The sequence below is a fragment of the Zonotrichia albicollis genome, chromosome 3 (genome assembly GCF_047830755.1).
Source record: "Zonotrichia albicollis isolate bZonAlb1 chromosome 3, bZonAlb1.hap1, whole genome shotgun sequence".
In the NCBI taxonomy this organism is placed as follows: Eukaryota; Metazoa; Chordata; class Aves; order Passeriformes; family Passerellidae; genus Zonotrichia; species Zonotrichia albicollis.
The window spans coordinates 19,404,216-19,426,200 of record NC_133821.1 but is presented as its reverse complement, the minus strand read 5'-3'; the positions used below and the strand labels follow the sequence as shown (position 1 = coordinate 19,426,200).

General features: G+C 36.0%; 1 protein-coding gene across 31 annotated transcripts in view; it reads right to left on the bottom strand.

The window, feature by feature from the left end:
- Positions 1-21,985, bottom strand: part of NRXN1 (neurexin 1) — a 693,385-nt gene that overhangs the window by 436,648 nt on the left and 234,752 nt on the right. The gene's annotated exons all lie outside the window — the stretch shown is intronic.

The following is a 21,985-nucleotide window of genomic DNA, read 5'->3' as shown; positions in this document are numbered from 1 at the left end:
CAGTGGGTTTTGGAGACTTACAATTCTTGACACATGATCTAATTCTCCATTTCATCTTCCCCATTAAGGCTGTTATAAATATTGGCCTTCCACATAACAATCTTTCAGCACAACTGAAGAATTCCAAAAGTTTGATTCCTTCTAAATCAAACCCCTTTTTAAAGCAGAAGAAAAACACACCGTGTTCTTAATCATTCTAGCAAAACACACTGATAGTCCTGGATTTTGAAACTATTTTTTCATTGTTCTTTATTCACTGTGGTTATTTTCTGTTCCTCCTGAAATTACAGCCTTAAATTAATCAGTAAATTACATTTCCTTCTGATATGAACTGACTTTTTGGTCACTAATGATATAGTCCTCCAATTTTCCCTATTTTCATTCCCTTTCATGTCAGCAAGAAATGGACTCAGGATGTCTCTTTTGGGATCCCCTACTTTCCATTCATCAAATCTGACTGCTCTGTAATTTATGATTTTCCTTGCTAATTTGTTGAAAGTGCTACTCAACAGAGATGCAGGTAGTTAAAAATCTCCCATGAGTATCCTTTTATATGGAGTATCTTAAGAAGAGACAGAATTTCTTCAGCACCACTTGAAATACGCCTAATGTTTGTTTTGCTTTGTTTATATTTCTTCACAGGAAAATCATTCACAGTTTCCTAGCACAGTAAGAGTTTTTAAATATTATGGCAACCCATTTAATGCTTCCATTTCTCCTATACAAATTATGTTACAGTAATGCATATTGATCTATTAAAAAAAATTACCTCATTAAGTTCATCTGAACCCACTAATGAATTGCACATACTTCACACTTTCTTAGGAAACTCATTTGCTGTTTCTGGACATTTTCTCTAATTACAGCACAGGTTTTTCATGGATATTTTTCTCACTTTTACTGGGACAGTGAATGTATGGGTCAAGTTATCGGTTTTAAGCAACATTTCCTTTACTTCTTGGCTACTTTAAACATCACATGACAAATCCCACAGGGTTTGATTTCAGGAAGCAAATGACACATGTTCTTAAATATTTTCACATTATCAATTTATATTAATTTAGTTACTCATTCTAACCTGAAAGATATTAAAGTGCCTTAAAATCATTATAAATAAATATGCCATTCAGTCAGTCTGATCACAGACTAAAGACAATGAGGGTTTTTTGAGTCTGAGATTTTTTTCCCAAGGTCTCTGTCTGCAAGATTTTCCACGGAAAAGCCTTGATATAGCTCCTACTAAGGTCAGCAGAAGTTACTGGCAATTACATCAGCCTCAAAATCAGGGATAATTAGGTGAAAATCTGTGTATTAATTGACCTAGGTGATACAGGGAAAAACTACAAAGACAAACCAGCTGAACTTTGAATGTGATTATCTCAAAGCCAGTTGTTAAAATCCATGTGAAGTACCCAGATTCTACTTGTTTTTATATTAGTGTTTATCATGTCACTCTTCTGGAAACATAAATGTATTCTGAATAGAAATTGAAGCCTTCTAAGTTAAAAGGAACCTGAATAGTCTTAATACCTCTGGAAAAATCTTGTATGCTCCTAGTGGATTATTAGCTAAACATTAACATTTAGAAGTGGAATCTGCACAGAAGGAGGATATTAACCTGCAAAAAATCATGACAAAGAAGGATGAGAAAAGTTAGAGAAGGTATAGAGAAGATCAGCAGTGACCAAAAGACTGGAAAACATAGTCCACAGAAAAAACAGAAAGGATTCAAAATGATTGAGTTAACAATGAAGTGGATAACTGTCACAGTACAAAAGTACCTTAACACAGCAGTGAAATAAGGTAGGTACCACAGGGCCCAAACACAAAGGAAAATAAAATGAAAATAGATCAATTCAGGTATGAAGACACATATTTACAAAAGGGAGACCATTTCACTACACAAAACATTTCCTGTGAAGTGTGGTAGATTCTATATTACTCTCTCTCTATATATATATATATATATATATAAATAAATGTGGGACAATGAAAATAGTACAATGGCCACGGTATTTGAGAAAAATTAGTTCAGCTAAACCCAATGACCTATTTTATACAGGAAGCCACATTAGATTATGAGCATTCCTTGAAAACTGTGACAGTTTAGATTAATCGGAGATTACAGAATAGGGACAATCTTCAAGACTATGAGTGTCAAGATTCCATTTCATTTTTATATGGATATAAAGGGGTCAAGGTAGCTGCAGAAGTCACTGCACTTGCTTAGTGTTAGCTGAATAAACCACTGTGGCCTACTCAAGCCCTGTGCATTTTTCTGCCTGTACCAAGATAATCCACAGCTTCATAAAATGTGTGGCTTCAGCCATCCAAGGATTTCACAGCATTTTTCAACCTGGAATTATCCTTGCATATGATAAACTGTGGGTGTCAGGAGAGAAGAAGCCATAAAGAATCAAGTGTTATGAAGCCACAGGTCAGGAAATAGGCTCTATCCAACATTCTGCAAACCAGCTTGACCCTGATATTTGGAAATTTCAAGAACAGTGTTCAGATAGTTATGTTCCAAATTCCTCATGAGCATAATATCTCCTTAAACACTTTATTTATTTACATAAAAGGAGAAGATGCTCCTTGCTTCTTAATTATTGAGATGATCTTTGAGTGTGATGTGCTGAAGGCAGCTTTGGTTTTGCCCTGTGGAAATCAATGGAAGCGTCTCCATTTTTAGAGTGGTGCCAGGGCCAAGTCCAATTAAGATCAAGTGGTGCATTACATAAATAAAGTAAATAACGTAATTGATTCTAATGGGAGGTACATGAATGATATATCAGGCTACAACTTTTATTGATGACAATTAATTCCTGGGCATATATCCACAGAAGCTCTGCCCATCCTCTATCAAATCTTAGTCTACCAGCCAGCAACCAAATTTTCTTGCCAAGGATTCGCTCCTGCTAGTACTGGATTCTCACACTGGCAATGTAAATCAGTGTACATGTGAAAGCTGCCCTGCTTTCTAAAAACTGGGACAGAAATGCTCTTTGAAAACCCAATCTCCTTCAATTCAGACTTTCTGAAGTCTTCCAGATTCCTGCATGTGACTTGACACAATGCAAGCAGGAAACAGTGAAAAGTACTTAATGCTAAAATGTACCAAATGCTGCATCCCGAAGACCAAACGGATAGACTGCTTCCTTAAAAAAAGTTTTGGGGTTTGGTTTCTGCTGTTAGGGCTTTTGTTTTTCATGGGAGATAAACTATATCCAGGAACCTGTTTCACATTTAAACTCAAAGCCATTGTAGAAGCACTAACAGACATAGAAACATTTCATTTTATAGTACCATACTCCTGTGAAAGAAAGTGTTGGGCAACAAACTAAAATGGAACAAGCCGTTTTCCAGTCTGTAGCAAAGTCTGAATTTGTGCACTTGCTTTTTCACTGCATTAAATACATCTGTGGAATTACAAAAAATAATCACCATACAGAACAAGAACAAAATTCTGTTGCTAATGTTTCTCATCTGTGTTGAGATGAGAAACAATCATTTGCAACAATCCATTACAACAAATAGCTAGAGAGAAAAAATAAAAAGCAATTAACGGATAGATTTGGAGCAGTTCCATCCTCAATAAACCAACACAGTGGAAAGTGAACAATTGATTCTTAGAGAACATGTACCTAGAGAGATCACTCTTTTTCATCCATTTGGAATGATGTAGCTCTGTCTACTTCTTATTAAAACCCAGATACACCTATGATTGTGTGCTTTATAACCAGAATCAATTTTTTTCTACTATCATCTTTGGCAGCCTGCAGAACTAGTCCCAACAAATAAACTGCATCAAAGGCTCAATTCTTGCAGGAGTGAAAGGTGATCAGTTTGAAGACATTCACTCCCTCAGCCAAGCATTCATCACTTTAGGTCATACTGCACTGTACCAGTAACAACATCAAGATTTTCTGTAAAACACAAGTATTTTAGACTTATACATAACGCAACCTGTATTTTAATAAATTTGTTGGACTATTATACACACAACTTGCTAATAATCATAAACACGGAATATTATTTATTTCACTAATAATCATACAGAAATAACAGTTTCCATAAAACTAACTCTAAGATCATGATCTAAATATGAAGAGGCATAATCAAAACTGGGAGGACTGGTGTTTGTATCAAAAGGCTGCAGCATTGAATTGTAAATTTATCGTGCATTTGGACTATTCAAAATGTTTCTCTTGCAATTTATATGTCAGTAATACATAGTCCTAAACACCTACAATTTATTCTTTGTGTAAAAACTAAATATTATGTTCACAAATTTTAAACCTCCTCTGTTAGAGCTGACTTTCTACTCTGGTCTATGTTTGTTTGGGTGGTATGTTTTATTATAGTTCTACCATTTATCTCAGAAAAAGCTTAATAAATTCATCAGAGAAAACCCTGGAAGTGGGGAATTCCTGCGTCTGCAGTGCATATCTAGCCAGCTATAAAGCATTAATCATTTCAAATTTGGCAGACTGCTAAACTACTAAGGGGAATGAACGTTCCACAGGCTTGATTACATGTCACAGCTTAAAAGATCAGCAGCTTGTAGCAGCAATGGTCATAATCTACTATTTCTGTAGCAAGGATTCAGGAAGGAAAAGCCAAGACCACAGAGTAAAGTAGTGATGCTGAATTGCTTCCCTGCGCCTCATTCTTCCTCAAGTTCCTCCCCTCTTTCCTCCTGCAGGTATTATATGGAACAGGCTCTCCCCAAAACCTGGAGAGGAGGGAAAATACCTCTGAGTTGGGAAATTCTATATTCACAGTTTCTAAAGTGAGATTCTTATTGTCTTTCAACACATTAAATGTCCTTTTAAAATTGTCATGTATATATTTAAGCATCCTCTACACAATTTAAAAGGTAAACAAGGGCAAATTTGGCAGTTGGTAGACCCTTGATGTCTACCCTTCCCATCCTCAATAAACTTAGTTTTACTGAAAGTAATTAGTGACACAGGAAGGGTCGATGTGCCAAATATTGGATTCCATGCACAGCATACAATCTGTATAGGAGGGAGCATAATCCCTCCTATTCCCTTGTGCATCCAATTTGCAGCATTGTATGGACCCATAAAAACACAGATATTTCTATTTATAAGGCCACTCTAGGGAATGAATTCTCTTCTTAAAAGGAGAATAAGCTCTACCTGTTTGAACAGCACATCCATTTTGCACTATTATCATCAGCATATCTAAGAGCAGCCACGTGGCCACCTGGTGAAGGCACAATTGACAAAAGTGTCACTCATGGAAAAGGGCTGCCATTCCTGATTCTCTGTAAGAACCTGAACTCTGTTAATCCTTCAGGACATGTTTGCAAATGAACTCTTCATGAATTTATGATCAATGAAGAGCAACATCTTTAAAACATGAGATCTCTACTTGCTTTCCCTGAAATAAAGAAACAATCCATTGATTAGATAAAGCTACATCTTTCCTCCTCTTCTAGACAGACATCCACCATCCAGAAATTGCAGCCACCTTTAGAGCAAATGACTGTTAAAGGTTAAAAGTTTGAAAAGGAAAAAAATTCACATAAAACTTATTATTTTGCTGTCTGCTGATAAAATTTTCCCTTCTCCCCTCTGAATGAGGAAACTCTTTATGCTACAAGCAACTTTAATTCCAAGAAAGTTAAAAGCAGAATATGAGAGAAGCCCCTCTCTTCTTAAGTTTAGAGTTACCTTGTGAGAGACAGTAAATTTTCACTGTCACAAACCTATTTTTAATTAGAATCTCTATTTGCACTTTTACTATTACATTTCTTCTTCATTAGTCATTGGTACAAATGTTATTAAAAATATTGAGCTATGATCTTCATTTCTATGTATATTTAATAACACTGAACTTTTAATGCAATACACCAAATAAAATGAAGATGAATATACACTAATTTCCTTCAGATTAACATTTGTGCAGTTTTTTTCTTTTGTCTTTTTTTTTTTTTTTTTTTTTAACCATGGTAAGGCCAAAATGTTTCACTGCATTGGAGCATCTCAAAGTACAACAGTTATTCCTGTCAAATAAATATAATTGCAGAAGTTGGGAATTCTTCATATTACAACTCCATCTTAAAAGTTGCATAAATCAGCCTGAGACTTCACTCTATTAACTATGGAATTATGTGAGTCCAAAAATGCAATCACTTCTATACATTTTAAATATAATTATCCTGGAGCCATATCTGCTCTATATGCCAAGCTACTTAATCAGGAAATTAATAATGAAGGCATCCATCTGTTACAATACACATAGTTCAGGTGGCTGTGTGCATTTTAATTTTGCAATTCAATCCTGTGCCACCTTTCAAAGAAATCTCATCCACTATCTTGAATAATGACACTAAACTTCAAGCAAAATAGATTAAATTCTGTGCCTTGAGATGCAGGAATTCCTCTATAAACCAGTAATATACTATGATAGAAGGAAGAGTAGTATCTGTAGGGTATGAACTTAAATACTTGCCTATTTTCTTGTGGTTTACAATGAGTAACAGAGCATTCAATAAGTAGATTTTGCTATCTCAAAGCTTACTTTTCATGAAGAGTATTTCAGAGTAGAAAGAATATTTCAAAAGGCCATGATTGCACTAAAAGAATTTACATAACTTTGGGGAGGAAGGCAAGGCTCAAAGAGATCTTCATTCCTTTCCCTACTTCTTTAAGCAAAGGACTAGTATTGTTTTCACAGGAGCTTTAAGACTTTGTAAAGTGACTATTACAGGTCAAATGAAATAAGAAAAATAAAATATAGTTTATAAGAAGTGCTCATATTCCTGAAATCAGGAAGTCTGGGATACCATAGAAAGAGCAATTTCCTCCAAAAAAGGGGAAAGAAACCACACGTACGAAAATGACTACCGCTGTTACTGAAGGACAGAATGAGCTAAAACCTTAACTTCAGTTAGAAAAAAACACAGCACTGAGTGCACACCTATGTTTATGTATTTTACATGTAAGTATTTTTCAAAACAAGTCTTGTAATTTCACTTGAAATTATAATTTCTATTTTTTCCTTGCTTTTTCTTTCATCCTCAGTATGATATACAACATATTGATATCAAAGAAAGAAGACCCAAGCCATTACCCCCATGTTCTGAAAGCTCCACATGTGAGAATTTCTATTTTCTCTTAAATAGTTTTCTCTGTAAATGGGCTTCCCCTAGAACAGAGCATATTTTAATTCCATACAGGTAACTTAAAAATATAAAAAAACCTACTAATTAGTATGCCCTCCTCATTCCACAACTACACTTTCCTAAATAGTGGTTTCCTTGTAAAATTACTTAATTTTTCATTTTTTGTTCAGTTTTACAATTTAAAAAATGCATTTAAAATCAGACTCTGTATTTCAACTTGGTCTGTTGGGAACAAAAGATTGCTTTTATTTGCTATGCAGAGCAGAATTATCATATTTCAAGTCTGGTGATTCTTTAACTGATACCTTGATTAAAGGCCTCAAAAAACTTTCATTATGGCAGTTCTAGTCAAAGTTCTTTTATTGAAAAATACAATACTCAGATGTATCATGAGTTTCTTCATTCTTCCCTTAGGCTACATGACATTAAAGACATCTGATATGAATTCCAGGTGCAGTGGTCCAGCCAAGAAGTGACCATAAAACCACTGCAGCAATTACCTCTAGCACAATTTCAGTGATATCTTAAAGTATCTCTAGCTTTAAAATATTTAGAATCCAAAGGTCTCAACAGAAAATGGTAAGTATTTTCTGCATAAACAGTAGGAACACACAGAGCACAGGATAATGCTTACAGAAAAATATGTACTTGTGCTGTTTTGTCCATTCAAAAATGTCAATATAAAAAGGCAATAGATAAACAATACTCTAAAATGCTGACATGAACTCTATGGGAATCTGCTAGCATTCTGTCATTGTTCTTGTGTCATTTGCAGGAATGAATTATAATTTAATATTTGGAAAAAAAAGAAGTTGCTTTGATCGTGGGAAGTTTAACAAACCCTCAGATTTCCTTTGTATCTATTTGAGTATTCAAAATTTAAAAGTAGAAGCCTGAAAGAAACCTCTTACAGCTGAAAAAAAGTCTACCAAAAACAGGCAAAAAGAAAAATTCTTCTTTACTCTCTGAAAACTTTCCTCAGTATTTATTTTATAGGGTGAGACAGAGAAAATGAGTTTAAGAGAAAAAGAAAAATTAGTTCAAAACCTCTCTGATCAAGACTGAAACAGAAATTCAGTGTCATTATTTCAATATAAGGAACCTATCATCCACAAATGTACTTCGTTTTTCTCCCATAGCATTCTTTCACCCTTTAACACCTTTCAACAGACAAGGCTAAAGCTGTTAAAAATACATTGTTCTTTCAGAAAAATGACCCTGCTCTCTATCAATACCAGTCAAAAGGCTGAAGCTCTTGCTCACATTAAATAAAACACCACAAAACAGAAAAGACATCAGACCAATTTCAATTGGCACAATCCTGATGTGACTGACATTCAAGATTCCTACACTTCAGACTCCAGAAAATAAAAATGTTGGAATGGTGATAATTTACAAATGTTGCAGCTGATCCTCCCTCCTTGGCTCCAGAAACAGTGGTCAGAAAGGAACAGACCAAACCAGCTTGAGAAGTTTATTTTGTCCTAGAGGCTTTTTGGCGGGTTGTAAGTTAAAGTGTTTGAATTCTTTTTCTTAGGAGGACTCGAAACAAACTGCAATTGTTTCATTCTTCAAATGAACCTGAATTCCCTACAGTGAATAAAGGAGAGTTGAAAAACCCACTATCAGGGACCATTACAAAATTGGAGCTTGAAGCAAAGAGAGATCCCACAGTTTCAAGATACATAAAGATATGTAAAAATATTATATATATAAAATGTTGGTATCTTAGCTTCCACATTCACTTATCATTCAGAAATGTTCCCACAGAAATGTGAGTTTCCTGTCTGCTGTTGACTTCACAATACTCGCTAGTCCTGTCTATATAATTCTGAGATGAGGAATATTTCTTACCCTGTCCCACTATTGTGATTTACTGAGCCCACATCACTTTGCCTGCATTTAATTTGAGGCCCCATTTACTCCAGGCTTTGTAATTCTTTGTTGGGCCATTTACTTGGCAGAAATACAGTCATTCTGCTTGGCACACTTACCCTTCCATAGTAAAAATTAATAAATAACCAGGGGCAAGTGGGGACATGCAGTATTAATATTCTTGTTCTAGTTCACAGCAGCACAAACAAAAGTAACTCAAGAAAAAAAGAAGTTAAAGCATTTATTTAACATGACCAAAGGTGTTTATGCACTCATCTAAAGTAATCTCAGGCCAGCTGAAACTATTTTCAAGTTTAGCTTAGTGTTGTCTAGGGAAAAGAAATTAGCATTAAAAATACATATACAGAGTTGTTTAATTTGTATAAAGGAAATTGTGATTTTGTTTCAAAAATATGTTTAAAACCTAGCTTCTTAGTGATTTCAGAAACAAACCCCCAAGGAAAAAAGAAAAGAATCTTTCTATCTAACCTTATTTAGCCTGATGGTAGAAGGCAGGCAAAGCTCAATTTTCATGCTTACTTAAATTAGTCAACATTTTAATCACTTGATTTCTATATTGACTCAATTAGAGTCAATGTGCAAATCTTAAAGATACTTTTAATTTCAGAGAGAACTTTATTAGATCCTACCAGCCTAGATAACCATTCTGACTATATTATATCAGCTGTTGAAATGTCCAAAGCTCTGCAACAGGAGGAGCGCAAGGCAGAACTATCATCTAAATGCTGACATGAATAGAAATTATATTGCACAGAAATAAATACCTGACATCTGTGTTGCGCTTAATAAAAAGATGTGGGCCACAAGAATGACAGTAAATACTTTTTCTTCACTCATACTAGAGAAATTGCAAAAGGATTTTCAATCAAAGCTAGGTATTGTGGGCAGAAGTATATTTATATATTTATGTCAACTAGGCATGGGAAGATAATTTTATTTCAACACTGGTTATTATTTGTAGTGAATACTAATATTGCATTGTATGATGTGGAATTGCTTTGATAAATGGTCTCTGTATGCAAAAATACTTACAGCTAGTCAGGAGGGGAACACAGGGTGTGAGCATTAAAGCTCAATACTTACATGAACATCACCAGGCAAAAGACAGGAGCAGTCCAGAACCTCTGTCTTCATGGTCTTGGCCATTAGTAATGTTTTTCTAGCACTGTTATATCAGCACAGCATTCCCTAAATATCAGAGCACTGTTCTATCAGCACAGCATTCCCTAAATATCAGAGCACTGTTCTATCATCAGAACAAATCAATTTCACACAGCAGCACAACTCCAGCGAGGCAGAGAATTCCCTGTAAGCTGCTGCTGACTGTACTCACCCAAGAAGTTAGAACAGAAATTTTATTTTCCCAAAGAACCAAACCCTTCCTCCCACATTCTGAACACACCATTCCAGCTCCTGGCCATGCTTTGCAAGAAGTGACTGTCACTGCTCTGTCATCAGCCAGCTCCTCCTGCAGAGCCCATTGATTCAGACCTTCCAGAGCAGGAGGGTGAACGTTTGCTGAGTTTCTTAATTTCAGGCAAATGCATGCACAAACAACATAAGCTGACACATAAATGTGTCAGAACTAGGATCTAAGCAACAAAACCTGTGTAAGCACTCAGGAGCAGGGCAGAAAAATAAGCCAAACACAACTTTATAGAATCTAAGTAAATTTCCAGCATCTCCATGAAACCTCCAGATGCCACCTTCATGAACAGAAACTGCTGACTTGCAGATTTCAGGACAGAAAGTTTGGATTTCACATATTATATAGATATATTTACTAGATTTTGAATAACATAAATTTTGAATAAGATTTATGAAGGAATAACAAATACATATGTGAGAAAGCAGCAGCAGAACTCTCAGGGTAAAAAGAATTGTGTTTCTGGTAAACAAAGAACACTTTTCCGGGGAAACCACACCCAGAACATCATCCCCAGATGCAAAAGTGAGAAAAAGCTGTTTCTGCCGAGGCAAGTGCTCTGACAGGACACAGACACCCCAATCTGACAACAGGCAGCACACTTGCAGTCCATCACACCAGCTCATTTTCCTGCTAGTGGAACATGGAAAAACATATGGCACACACACCTTCCCAACAGAAAAGAGGCAGAGATTGCTGCTCCTTGTTTGAGAGCTACAGAGCCTGAAGTCAGCAAAAATCAGAAGCAAAGCAACCACCATAACAACTGCTGACTTACGAACATGAGGACAAGGCAGCAGACCAAAAAGTGGTTTGTCACTGTCAGCAAAGGAGCCCAAGAGATGCAGTGAGTGCTTCACACCCAGCACGGCCTTGGCTTTGTGCTGAGCACCAGAATTCCAGGCCAGACCTCTCAGGTGTTTTGATGGAAAAGCTGATGATAGTGAGTGAAGGAGTGAAATCTATGGGGTACAACTTTGACCGGATTAAATAATTTACTTAAACATTTTGCTACTTAAAAAAACCCCAAACCAAACAACAAAAAAAATCCGTAAAAAAACAAAACTCAAACAAACAACCTCAAAAAATCCCTTTGCCTCTCTCAAAGGCTTGCAGTTTTGTCTGGATACTGAACTCCTTGATCAAGTTTGACTAAAAGCTAGCAAAGCCTAGGGGAAATCTACAACAGCAGAATTCCAGTGTCTTAAACAGAAGCCAAATGGTTCTTCTGAATTAGCATCTCTGTATTTCACTGAAATGAAACAGAAATCAAGAAAAATTAAAACGTGATAAACATCAATTACAACAGAAATTTGGCATGCAAAAATACATGCTTCACTCCCCCCAGAAAATATTTTTGTGGTTTGTATTCAAAGTCTTTCTTCAGGACCTCTCTCAGTTTCCACCTGAAATACACATTGCTTGTTTGCTTGTTTATAAATAATGATTTCTAAAAGCAGTCATTGCATTATATACAGAAATCTGCTATTTATTTATTAATTTGTGTCATGTCCCAAATACCCTGGACAAATAGCTGTCAGGCCAGACCTTGTAGCTCCCAAGATCATTAGAACATGAACCCTTTCACTTTTGACACATTCAATGTTCTAATGGTTGCAAAGGTCTGTTAAAGTACAATTACAGGACTGGACAAAGTTAGTAGAGGATATAAAATAAAGGGACATTATTGATAAAAAGAAATATCCTTTTAGGAAAAGTTAAATTACTGAAGCATTTGGAGGGAAAGTGAGATAAATTAACTGTAATCATTAGTAAAAGCTTTGAAGGCCAAGCCATACCACTTAATTTAGAAAACCTAAACCATGAAGCTGGCAGCACAAATTAAGATGCTTGCAGACAGCTCTTTGTCCACAAGCAGAACATTTACAGAACACAGTAGCAGTTCAGGCCAGAGCTGTAAATACCACCAGTGAATTCAAGAGTCAGCAGTCATTTTCATAGTGCTGGGAATGGAGAAGGATTGAAGACAGCCTGGCTGGTTGGGTCACTGAGGTTGACATAAATCTCGAGTACCACGTACTCCTGGAGCTAAGTGTTAAATCTCAATTTAGCAAACCCTCACATGCTTGTGGACAGTAAAGGTTCTGAGCTGTCAAGGTGCAATATTTCACCTTACAAGACTTGTTTCTTTTCTTCATCAGTATCAATTGCTCCTCCCTACATTATATTTTCAAGAGATGTGTTTTAAATATTAAACCAAAGTTGATTCAAATTCATTAAAGTTTTAGTAGGCAGCTTTTTAAAAAATAATCTATATTTAATATAAACCAACATGCATCCATGTTCTATTTATTGCTCCAGGTGATGGAAAAGACTTTAAATCTGGGCATCCAACTGATTCTTGTCAGCATGGTGCAATACTGCACAAAAACATAAAAATCAGAACCATCTTCTCCCATCTTTCTGAGCCTCCAAACAATGCCCAATTGGTTCACTGTTGTATTCAGCAGTGACTTGCATTCATCTATACTTAAAAGACTATTATGAAGCAGAGATCAAAGATACACAGCTACTTTGATAAAAAAAGATTGACAGGGGCCTTTCACAGATCACAGAACTGCTCATAGAAGCTGTAAAAAGAAATTTTTCCATACTTGCACTCTTAATTTCTCCGTACACTTTTCTGGAGTTGTCCTTTTTTCAGACAATACTTAGAGAATCAAGAAAACTTATATTAAAAAACATTCCCCCACCGTTGTCACTTGCCTGAAAACATGTTTATGAACAAAAAAAAATACACTATAAATTGCCATGTGATAACTCAAAGTACAGAATGTTCTCTAGCAAAGTAGCATTTCAAAGTGTGTTATCATTCTATGCATATAAATGGCAGAAGAGGCATAATGTCAAGACATGACCTTTTCAAAAGAGAAAGATGGATGCATTGAGAAATATATCCTCCCTACTTCCACATTAATTCATATAGCCTCTCCAGATGAAGTACACACATCTTCCAACTCCAAAATACATAGAATTTAGTCTATTTTCTCAGTAAAAACTATAGCTCTTTTCTTTAAATTCTGTCAGTGACTCGTCTCTCAAAATTATGTCTGTGTTGATGAGAACAGAATCCCCCTGACCTTCAATAACTAAGTCAGTAGTTGACAAACATCTTTACAAAGACAACCATAATGTTAGCAAAACTTAGCATTTTATCTGTGTTGTTTTGTTTTTTTTCCTTGAACACTGAAATGGTTCCTTACATATTAACACATCAGCTTCTTTGCTAGTCTTGGCAACATGAGATTTATTAATCTGCTGCCCCTTCAATGTTGTCTCCCAAGTCACACAGGAGAGGACTCAGAACACACTGATGTCTAGGAAAAAGTTTGCCAGACATTTACCAGGAGTGAGACTGCAACAGATACTAAATACTACCATTAAGCATCACATCTTTCCTGAGAACATGTATTTTTCATACCCAAAATAAATATCTCAGAGCAGAACGGTAACAGAAAAAGTGAGAAGCCAAATCAGCAAGCTGAAGATTGTGTAGAGAAGAGAAGCATGATTAAAAATTAATGTGAAACAAAAAGAAGCAGTATACCCAACAAGGCAGTACAAACGCAGCAGAAATTGTGATTATTTGTTTTTTAGGCAGATAGAGAATGTCAGAATTAGAACAGCTGTAGAGAGCTGGCAGTATCAACTTTGCATTAGAATTCAAGCATGAGTATTCCTAAGAAGCACAGTTACCGAGCAGAAGGCAGAGAGCAACCATAAAAAGGGACAGAAAAACCCCACAAAACCCCCCTCGAAACTCCCCCCAAAAAAACCAGCAACTAGCTATTTAAAAGAAAGAAGTTTGAGAAACATGGAAAATTGAAGCAAATGATGTTTATCCTATTTGAAAATATGCATCTTCACTGAACTTTAAATATTTTTACAACATAACAATTTTCCTCAGGTAAAATAGTTACATAGAACCTACAGCATGAATGAACAGCCAACAAGAATGGGGAAAAATCACCATTTTGAGGTATTGAGATCTACATTTTTTAGTTGTTTCACCACTTTAACATTACTAACATTCTAGCATGTTAGAAACAGAGCTTTTTAAAATGTCCTGCTCATGTCAGAATTTTCCACTGCTTTGGAAAAAACTCATTTTCTATTCATTAGGCACTTATGCTTTCCAAAGATGGTCTCTTCCAGCAAACAAAAATCCACTAATTTGCACAAAGAGCCACTCTGGAGGGATCTACAATAGATTTTTTTCAATGCACACTTACACAGTACAGCTAAACACAGGAGTGACATGCCAGTTAAAGCAATTTGGAGAAACAAAGCCCATTGTGAACATTTGCTGGCAGAACAGTCACTGTTCCTGTTATAGTCCCAAATAAAAAGTTTAGTCCCAGTTAGTATACCCATGACACAGGTTGTCCTCCATGTGCCCTCTCCTTTCAGAGCTTCATTTTGTCAGGACTTAACTTCTCACAGAGCCAAACACAAGCAATGCAAAACTTTAGTTGTAACCTAATACAAATAATGAAAATCATAATTAACTTCTAAGACAGTAGGCCCTTATCCTTCCATAAAAAATGGATAACCATGACTCCAGACTTTAGATTTATATCTTTAATAAACCTGCCCACATACATTTCAATAAATGTTGAAATGCTGGTATCACGTATAACTGCACAAGCAGTCATGGAACAGCACATGCCAAACTCATCACCAAACCTACACATGCCTAAAATTAGGCAAAGATTTTACTCACAACCTTTTGTTAGGGTTAGTTAGCTGGGCAACTTAGTTGTCTAGTTACATTTACAGTAAACCATTCTAATATTTTTGACAGATTTTTCCAGCATTCACTTGATGACACTAATTGTTTAAAAAGCATTGAAGATTAAGTGAAAGCTGTTTTAAAGCAGCTCTAGATGGTCTCAAACCCTTAGATCATCACAGACTATTTACAACATACAATAGGGTGAGGAACAGACATGTATTATAACACTAAAGTAATCTATTTAAATTCACCTGACTTTCAGTGGAGATTTCAATTTCTCTTCACTTTTTTCCTTCCTTTTGTCATTCCTTGAACTTAAATCATATTTCATTCAATTTTAATAAAGATATTAAAATGGAGACAATTTGGACACCTCAAACCATCACTACAAAATATATTGTTTGTCCTCTTGCAAAAGGATGGGTCCTCTAAACATTCTTCCCTCCTTCTTGCTCAGTTACAACTCAGAGTTTCTGGGGAAATAGTGTTTAGAACAAAATGAAATTCTGTACTTGAAAATGCACATGCAGCTTTATGAGACTTGGGACAGGCCTGAAAATTCTAATTTTTTATCTTTACCTTAATCCTCACAATGACTCATATGTTGAGCTTCTGCATCCCTGTCCACAAGTGTGGAAAACAGAGAACTTTAGATAAATCTCTAAGGCATAAGGGAGTTTGTAAGTTTAAATTTCTCTATTAAGCATTATGCAAAGCTTTAATGGAACACTTATTTTTAGACTAGGCCCAGCTCTGCATGCAGAAATAAAATATTTAATCTCCAAGAACACTTATTTTGCCACCATCATCATGGCATTACCAGAAGGTCAAAGTCAGAGGGAGGTTCTGTAAAAAAAATAAAAGATAATCTTTGCACTGAGGAGTTTTTGATCTGTCCAATACGCCTTTCCTAGGCTAGCAAAGTGACTCTGGCAGTGGTGCACCCACTCTAACCTGCAGAACTGGCACCACTCCGGCCTTATTTCCCACCTCAGACAAAGGACTCACTGCAGGTTTTGCTCTTCTGCCAATGCCACAGCAAAGCTTTGTACCATGAGGCTTTCTTACATTGCTGGATAAACAAAGCCCAACACCTCAGACTTCCATTTTACTTGACTTTCAGAAATTGTCATCATGGAGCACAGGAAAACATATACTTCCCTGAGAACCAATGCTGAGTGTCTCAGAGAACCAGCTATTTCTTTTTTGAATAGGTTTCTGCATCACTCTCCCTAGTGCAGCTAGCATAAGGAAGTAAATGCTTAAATTGCATCTCTTTGGGCTTTGTTAATACAGTTTGTTTCCAACAGTTAGGTATAAGCAGTATGATCTTGACCAAGTCAACGAAATCCAGCAGAAACAGTGTTTAAAAATGCTACATTCCTCATCATAGGATATGGATACTTTCAGTCCTAAAATGTCTTGGAAAAATGCTTTTCTGCAAGTCAGATATAGCAATCCATTTAATAAAACAAAGGAAAATCCCAAACAAATTAATAACCCCCACAGAACAGATCTAGGACAGCCAAAATGATCTTATTTCAGAGAAGATGCGATCAGAAAACTGTCCTGTTGTTGCACATATTGAAAAGTCCCCAGAAGACACTCATGCTATAGTGTTCTTGCTTATAGAGGTAACCAGAGCAAGATACATCTTAATAATTTATAAGTTATCCAGGTGGCGACAGATCAAAGTCAACTAAGGCAAAAGGTTTTGGGAAAGAAAAAAAAATATCTTTTGCATATGGAAGTGACAATACTATTAGACAATGCAGGATTAAAGAAAATTCTTTGCAATACTGGTTTAAAACTACTATTACCTTTGAAGAGATTTAAATAAATAAACATTATATTTAAAAGTGTATTAACCACCACACAAACAAAAATGTTGCATATTAGTTACGGAAAATGAGAAAGAAGATTGAACTCAAAACACAGAATTCAGAGTCTCAAATACAGTTTTTTCAGGTCTCACTTTCCTGTGGTATTGTTGCCAGAGAAAATGAAGGCACAATGATTTTCCTGGGAAGATCCTTCAGTTTCCCAGACCAAAGTCTTCAAAAATAAATAACCCACCCATCTGGCTGCTTCCATCCATCAGGGCAAATCTTACCCCTCCAATCTGAACTACAACAATACATCTCTTACAATCTCATTGCAGCCTCACAAATTTTAATTCTCACACTTTCTTCTATGTGCTCAAACTGGCTCATCAACTGCCTGCTACTTACTGTATCTCTCTCCTCTTCACTGCAAGTCTGGTAGTGTTTAATCCCACATTCTCCACTTCAGTCCTACCCCAGCACTCTGAATTTAAAGTGAATTTACAGTTACTCCACAAGGAAAGGAGATGAAGGAACCTTTGGTAGCTCTCAAAATGGTGGCAACACCACTGCTGAGACCATTGTCTTTGTAGTGGTACAGCTACAGCTTTGTCACAAGCAACACAGCTTGGAAGATTTGGTTTATAACCAAAACATTTGGTAGTTTTGGTAGAACTACACCTTGCTTTGTCCTTGGACTTTGAAGCACTGAGCCCACTGAACTGACACAAAGATACAGTGAAATCAAAGCAACTGAGCACTGATTTACTGTACAGCTGACCAAGCACATCAGAGTCACACCTCGAGTACTTCAGGACCAGTTTGAATAACATATACATAGTGCATCCTCAGATGTGAGCAGAAGTTCTTCAAATGCTATCCACATATATCTTCTGCATGGAAAAATATTTGGAGTCAAACGTGGACATATGGGAGATAAAGACTAACACAACCTGCTTGAGACAACCAGTTCTGGGTACCACAGAGAATGTCCTGTACAATTTCTGTGAACTTTAGGAGTAATGCTAAATGCATGCGGGTTTGTAGGACTGGAGACTTGTTTAGTTTTATTTAGCACTGAGCAGAAAAACAGCTTTTACATTGATTCTAGTGGAACACCACATTCTGAGCAATAATAAGGAGGCAAGCAGAAGTTCAAACCTAACACTAAATAGATTCAGTTTGGGGGAAATTGTCTTAGCACAAGTCTTATTCCTGGACTGCCATTTCCTTTCACATGATTTATGGCTACTGAAATTAGTCAACATCATCCACAAAATATTAATAAACTAAATGCAGACCAGTTTTTCCAGCATCTCAATTCAGGAGAACATGGTTCCTTGGATTTTTTTTATGTACTTGCAATGAAATAATATATATATACAATTCATATATTATTTTTATTACAGTAACATTCATTTGATGCTATTTGAATGCAGGGAAAGAAAGGTCAGGGCTTGTCAGTTTAAAGTACCTAAAGGAGCATTTGAGTTGTGCCAAGAACCAACAGAACTTTAAAAGTATAACTAACAATTTGAATGACATATTGGGATTTGAATGTTCAATCAATTTTATTCTTAGAAGCAGTTAAAAATAAAAAATTTTTAAAACAGAAAGAAGAAAAGCAGCACTTCTGAAAAACACACACTAAAAGAACTCCCTAGAAGGAGAAATCTAAGAGATGTTTTCTGAAAGCAGACCCGGAGAATGAGTAAACTAAGATTGAAATCAAAGAGAACTTATGGCTAGAACAACCAGAGCATTGGGGGAAAGGAGGAGAAATGGTTTTGTTTTAATCTCATTTCTATAGGGAAAAAAGCCGACAAAATCTATACCAGGTTATTTTGAATTTGTGTTTTTTGGTGAAGTTTCTGTTGAAGTTTCACTTGGCTTTCTCAATTGTCTTACATTCCTGAGCCACTGTATACACAAAATTCTACTGAAAAACTCTTCTTTGAAACTGTACTTTGTAATCCTGTACACCTCCTACCTCTTCAGCACAAGTAATTTTAATTCACAGAAAACAGTCAAGTCAAGTAGTCAAGAAAAACAAATCCAAAAGTTTTTCTAAGAACAAAATCAAAATCTTTAGAACAGAAGGATGGTGGAGAAAGTGACAGTTTTTGCATCATCTCAGCTGTCAGACAAATATATTCTACATCTGCTTTTTTGACTAATCCCCTCTGTAGCAAATGAAGTGCAATGCAAGCACAGTAGCCTCCTATATTTAGGTATTTGTGGGGTTTAGGTAAACATAGTGCTAAAATTAAGGCTCCTAAAATTTTAATTGTAATTCTTTGAGCATTTTATAAACCTTACACTAATCAGTGTAATTGAATACTTTTTGAGAGTTGGCTCAGGAAAGAAAAAGACTACACTAAACAGGAAAATGAAAACCAGGGTTTTTGATGACAGCTGACATGAAGCAGTTAGGAAATGTTTGACAACTACAGTCAACTCATGATTTAGAGGAACCATTTTATCAGCAATCTAAACATGGGATCCAAAAGGGACATTTTCCCATCTTCATGAAGGATTAGTTTGTCTGACCCAGCTAACAAACCCAGAAGCAGCCTGTAATAACCACAATATTGCTCCTGAACACAAGGGTGCCACACACTCCAAAGCCTGATGTGAGGAAGATAATCAGAACGGAATAGAGAAAAGAAGCACAGTGCCCTTTATAGCCTCACATCATCACAAGATGCTAGTGATTGACTTTTCTGTAACCTTAACTGTCAAAAAATTATATCTGAGTCATCCTTCAGTTCACTCATGGACTCCTGCATTTGCAGCAGGCATATTCTTCAAAAAACCCTACTTTCATATAATGAAAAATAAAAATTCATGTCAACCAAGATGACAAATATATTTTTTTCTGTATTTGCCATGTGTTTGGAAGGAATCAGGAACAATTTTCCGTTCTGTGTGTATATGAACTTCAGTGTATTTACACTAACAACAATATGAAAGTAATATTTAGAGCATTGTTATGTTTCTTCCAGCTGAATTTGAAAAGTAAAGAGCATACCCAGCCACTCTTACAGGTATCAAAACAGTTTTCATCAGTTACAAAAAGTAGCTTCAGTAACAGCTCCTGGATGCTGCCTACCAATAATAACAGTAACAATTTTAATTATCTGTACAAACATCACTGAACACTGGATCAATGTTTTACTTTATCAAGTCCTTCATCTTCATTATTGGATAAATATGTCCAATATATTAAATGTGTCACAAGTGTAGTGGAGATCACTGCAGACCTCCAGCTATGGGATGAAAAGGAAACCCTAGGTGTCGTGTATAACCACTGAGAAAACTGATCTCTGCCATCTCTGGTGCCTTAACCACAAAACTTTAGTCAAGAGCTTCAAACTGGCTATATAGTGTGGCTCTCATGAGGACAAAACAGATCATTTAAAAGGAGAAGACACTACTGTTCATTAGCCATTTTTGTTATTAATCATTTTCTTGTAAAATGCATAGAGGTAGAAACTTTCAATTCAAATCTCCAACATTGAAATTTCTACTGGGAAACCAAGGGGTTTTTTTAACATGTCTGAGATCACAAAGCACCCTGGACATCCTGCTCCAAAGTGAAGGTTATATTTTGTTTCCAAAGGTGCTGTATGGAATATTTTTCTCAGTAAGTTGCATAATATTATTTCTAGCCATGTTCCAAGACAGCATGATAAACCTGCTCTGGTACAGAGAGTGGGTCACCTTGACCTGATTCATCTCCTGTTTCATTATAATGCTAAGTAAAAAAGAGCACTTACACCTCACACCTCCTCTCAAGATGAGTGAAGCTATTTACCAAATTGCCTAAATAAATCTATTCTTGCATTTTCTCAGAAAGCCTAAGGACTAAGTCCTGAAACAGCAAGTGAAAGGTTGCTTTGCAGTTTGAATTCTGTTCACTTATGCTTGAGCATTACTCTACAGACTAAAATTCTCATCTTCACTCTTTATTCACTGAATAGGTCCATTGAAAATAAGTAATGAACATGTCATGCCTAGAAGCTGAAGACACTCAAAGCTCTGCATTAAACAAATTAAGCAAGTTCCAAAATCAAGACACTTACACCTAATTCATCTCACTCTTTGCGTAAAACTTTAGTTACCTCCATTGGTTCCAGCTATGGCAGAAAGATCTGATACAGATCCAGGAGTACAGAATTTTCAGATTATTTAGTACCTCAAGTAATAAAAATATCTTACAGTCAAGTTTTTATTAAATCTTCTATATAAACTATGTCAAACAATTTGTGGTATAGACAGGGATTGTAAGGAAGCAGCAAGGGAACATGCTCTGCCTGCTCTGTTCTCAGCAGAAGTTTTGCTTCCTTTTCAAAGCTTAGCTGTGCAGCACTGCTCAGCTCCCATTTCTCTTTTGTGGCTCAGGAAACACTTCCCTTCTGCTGGAATTCCCTTTTACTTATCACAATTTACTCATCAGCTTAACAAAGTTAAAAACTGCTACCGACCCTGTGATACGTGTTTTTTGTGTCTGCAGTTAAGAACTGAATTGTTCAGGAAACATAAATGGAGAAATCATAACTACTCTTACCCTCCTTTCTGACAACAAAGAATGACAGAAAGCTGTCAGCTGAGAGATTAAATTGGAATTTTTTTTCAATCTTGTTTGTTGTTAAAAGGAGCCATTTCAATTCAGCAAAGAAATTCAAACCATAACTTTGAGTAAAAGAGTAGCTAGATTTTGATGGTTTCAGTGGCAGGAGAAAAAAAGCAGCATTTAGTTCCATCTCAGCCCAAGGCTAAAAAGTTCAGATACTGCTATGACAGGATCCATTAAGCTGTTTCCAAGGTCAACTACCAAAGGATTTTTAGAAGCAACCAAGTTTAGCAAATCTGTCCCCTTTGGTTTTGATTCTAAAAGACAGCTGAGTACCAATATTGGAATCCCA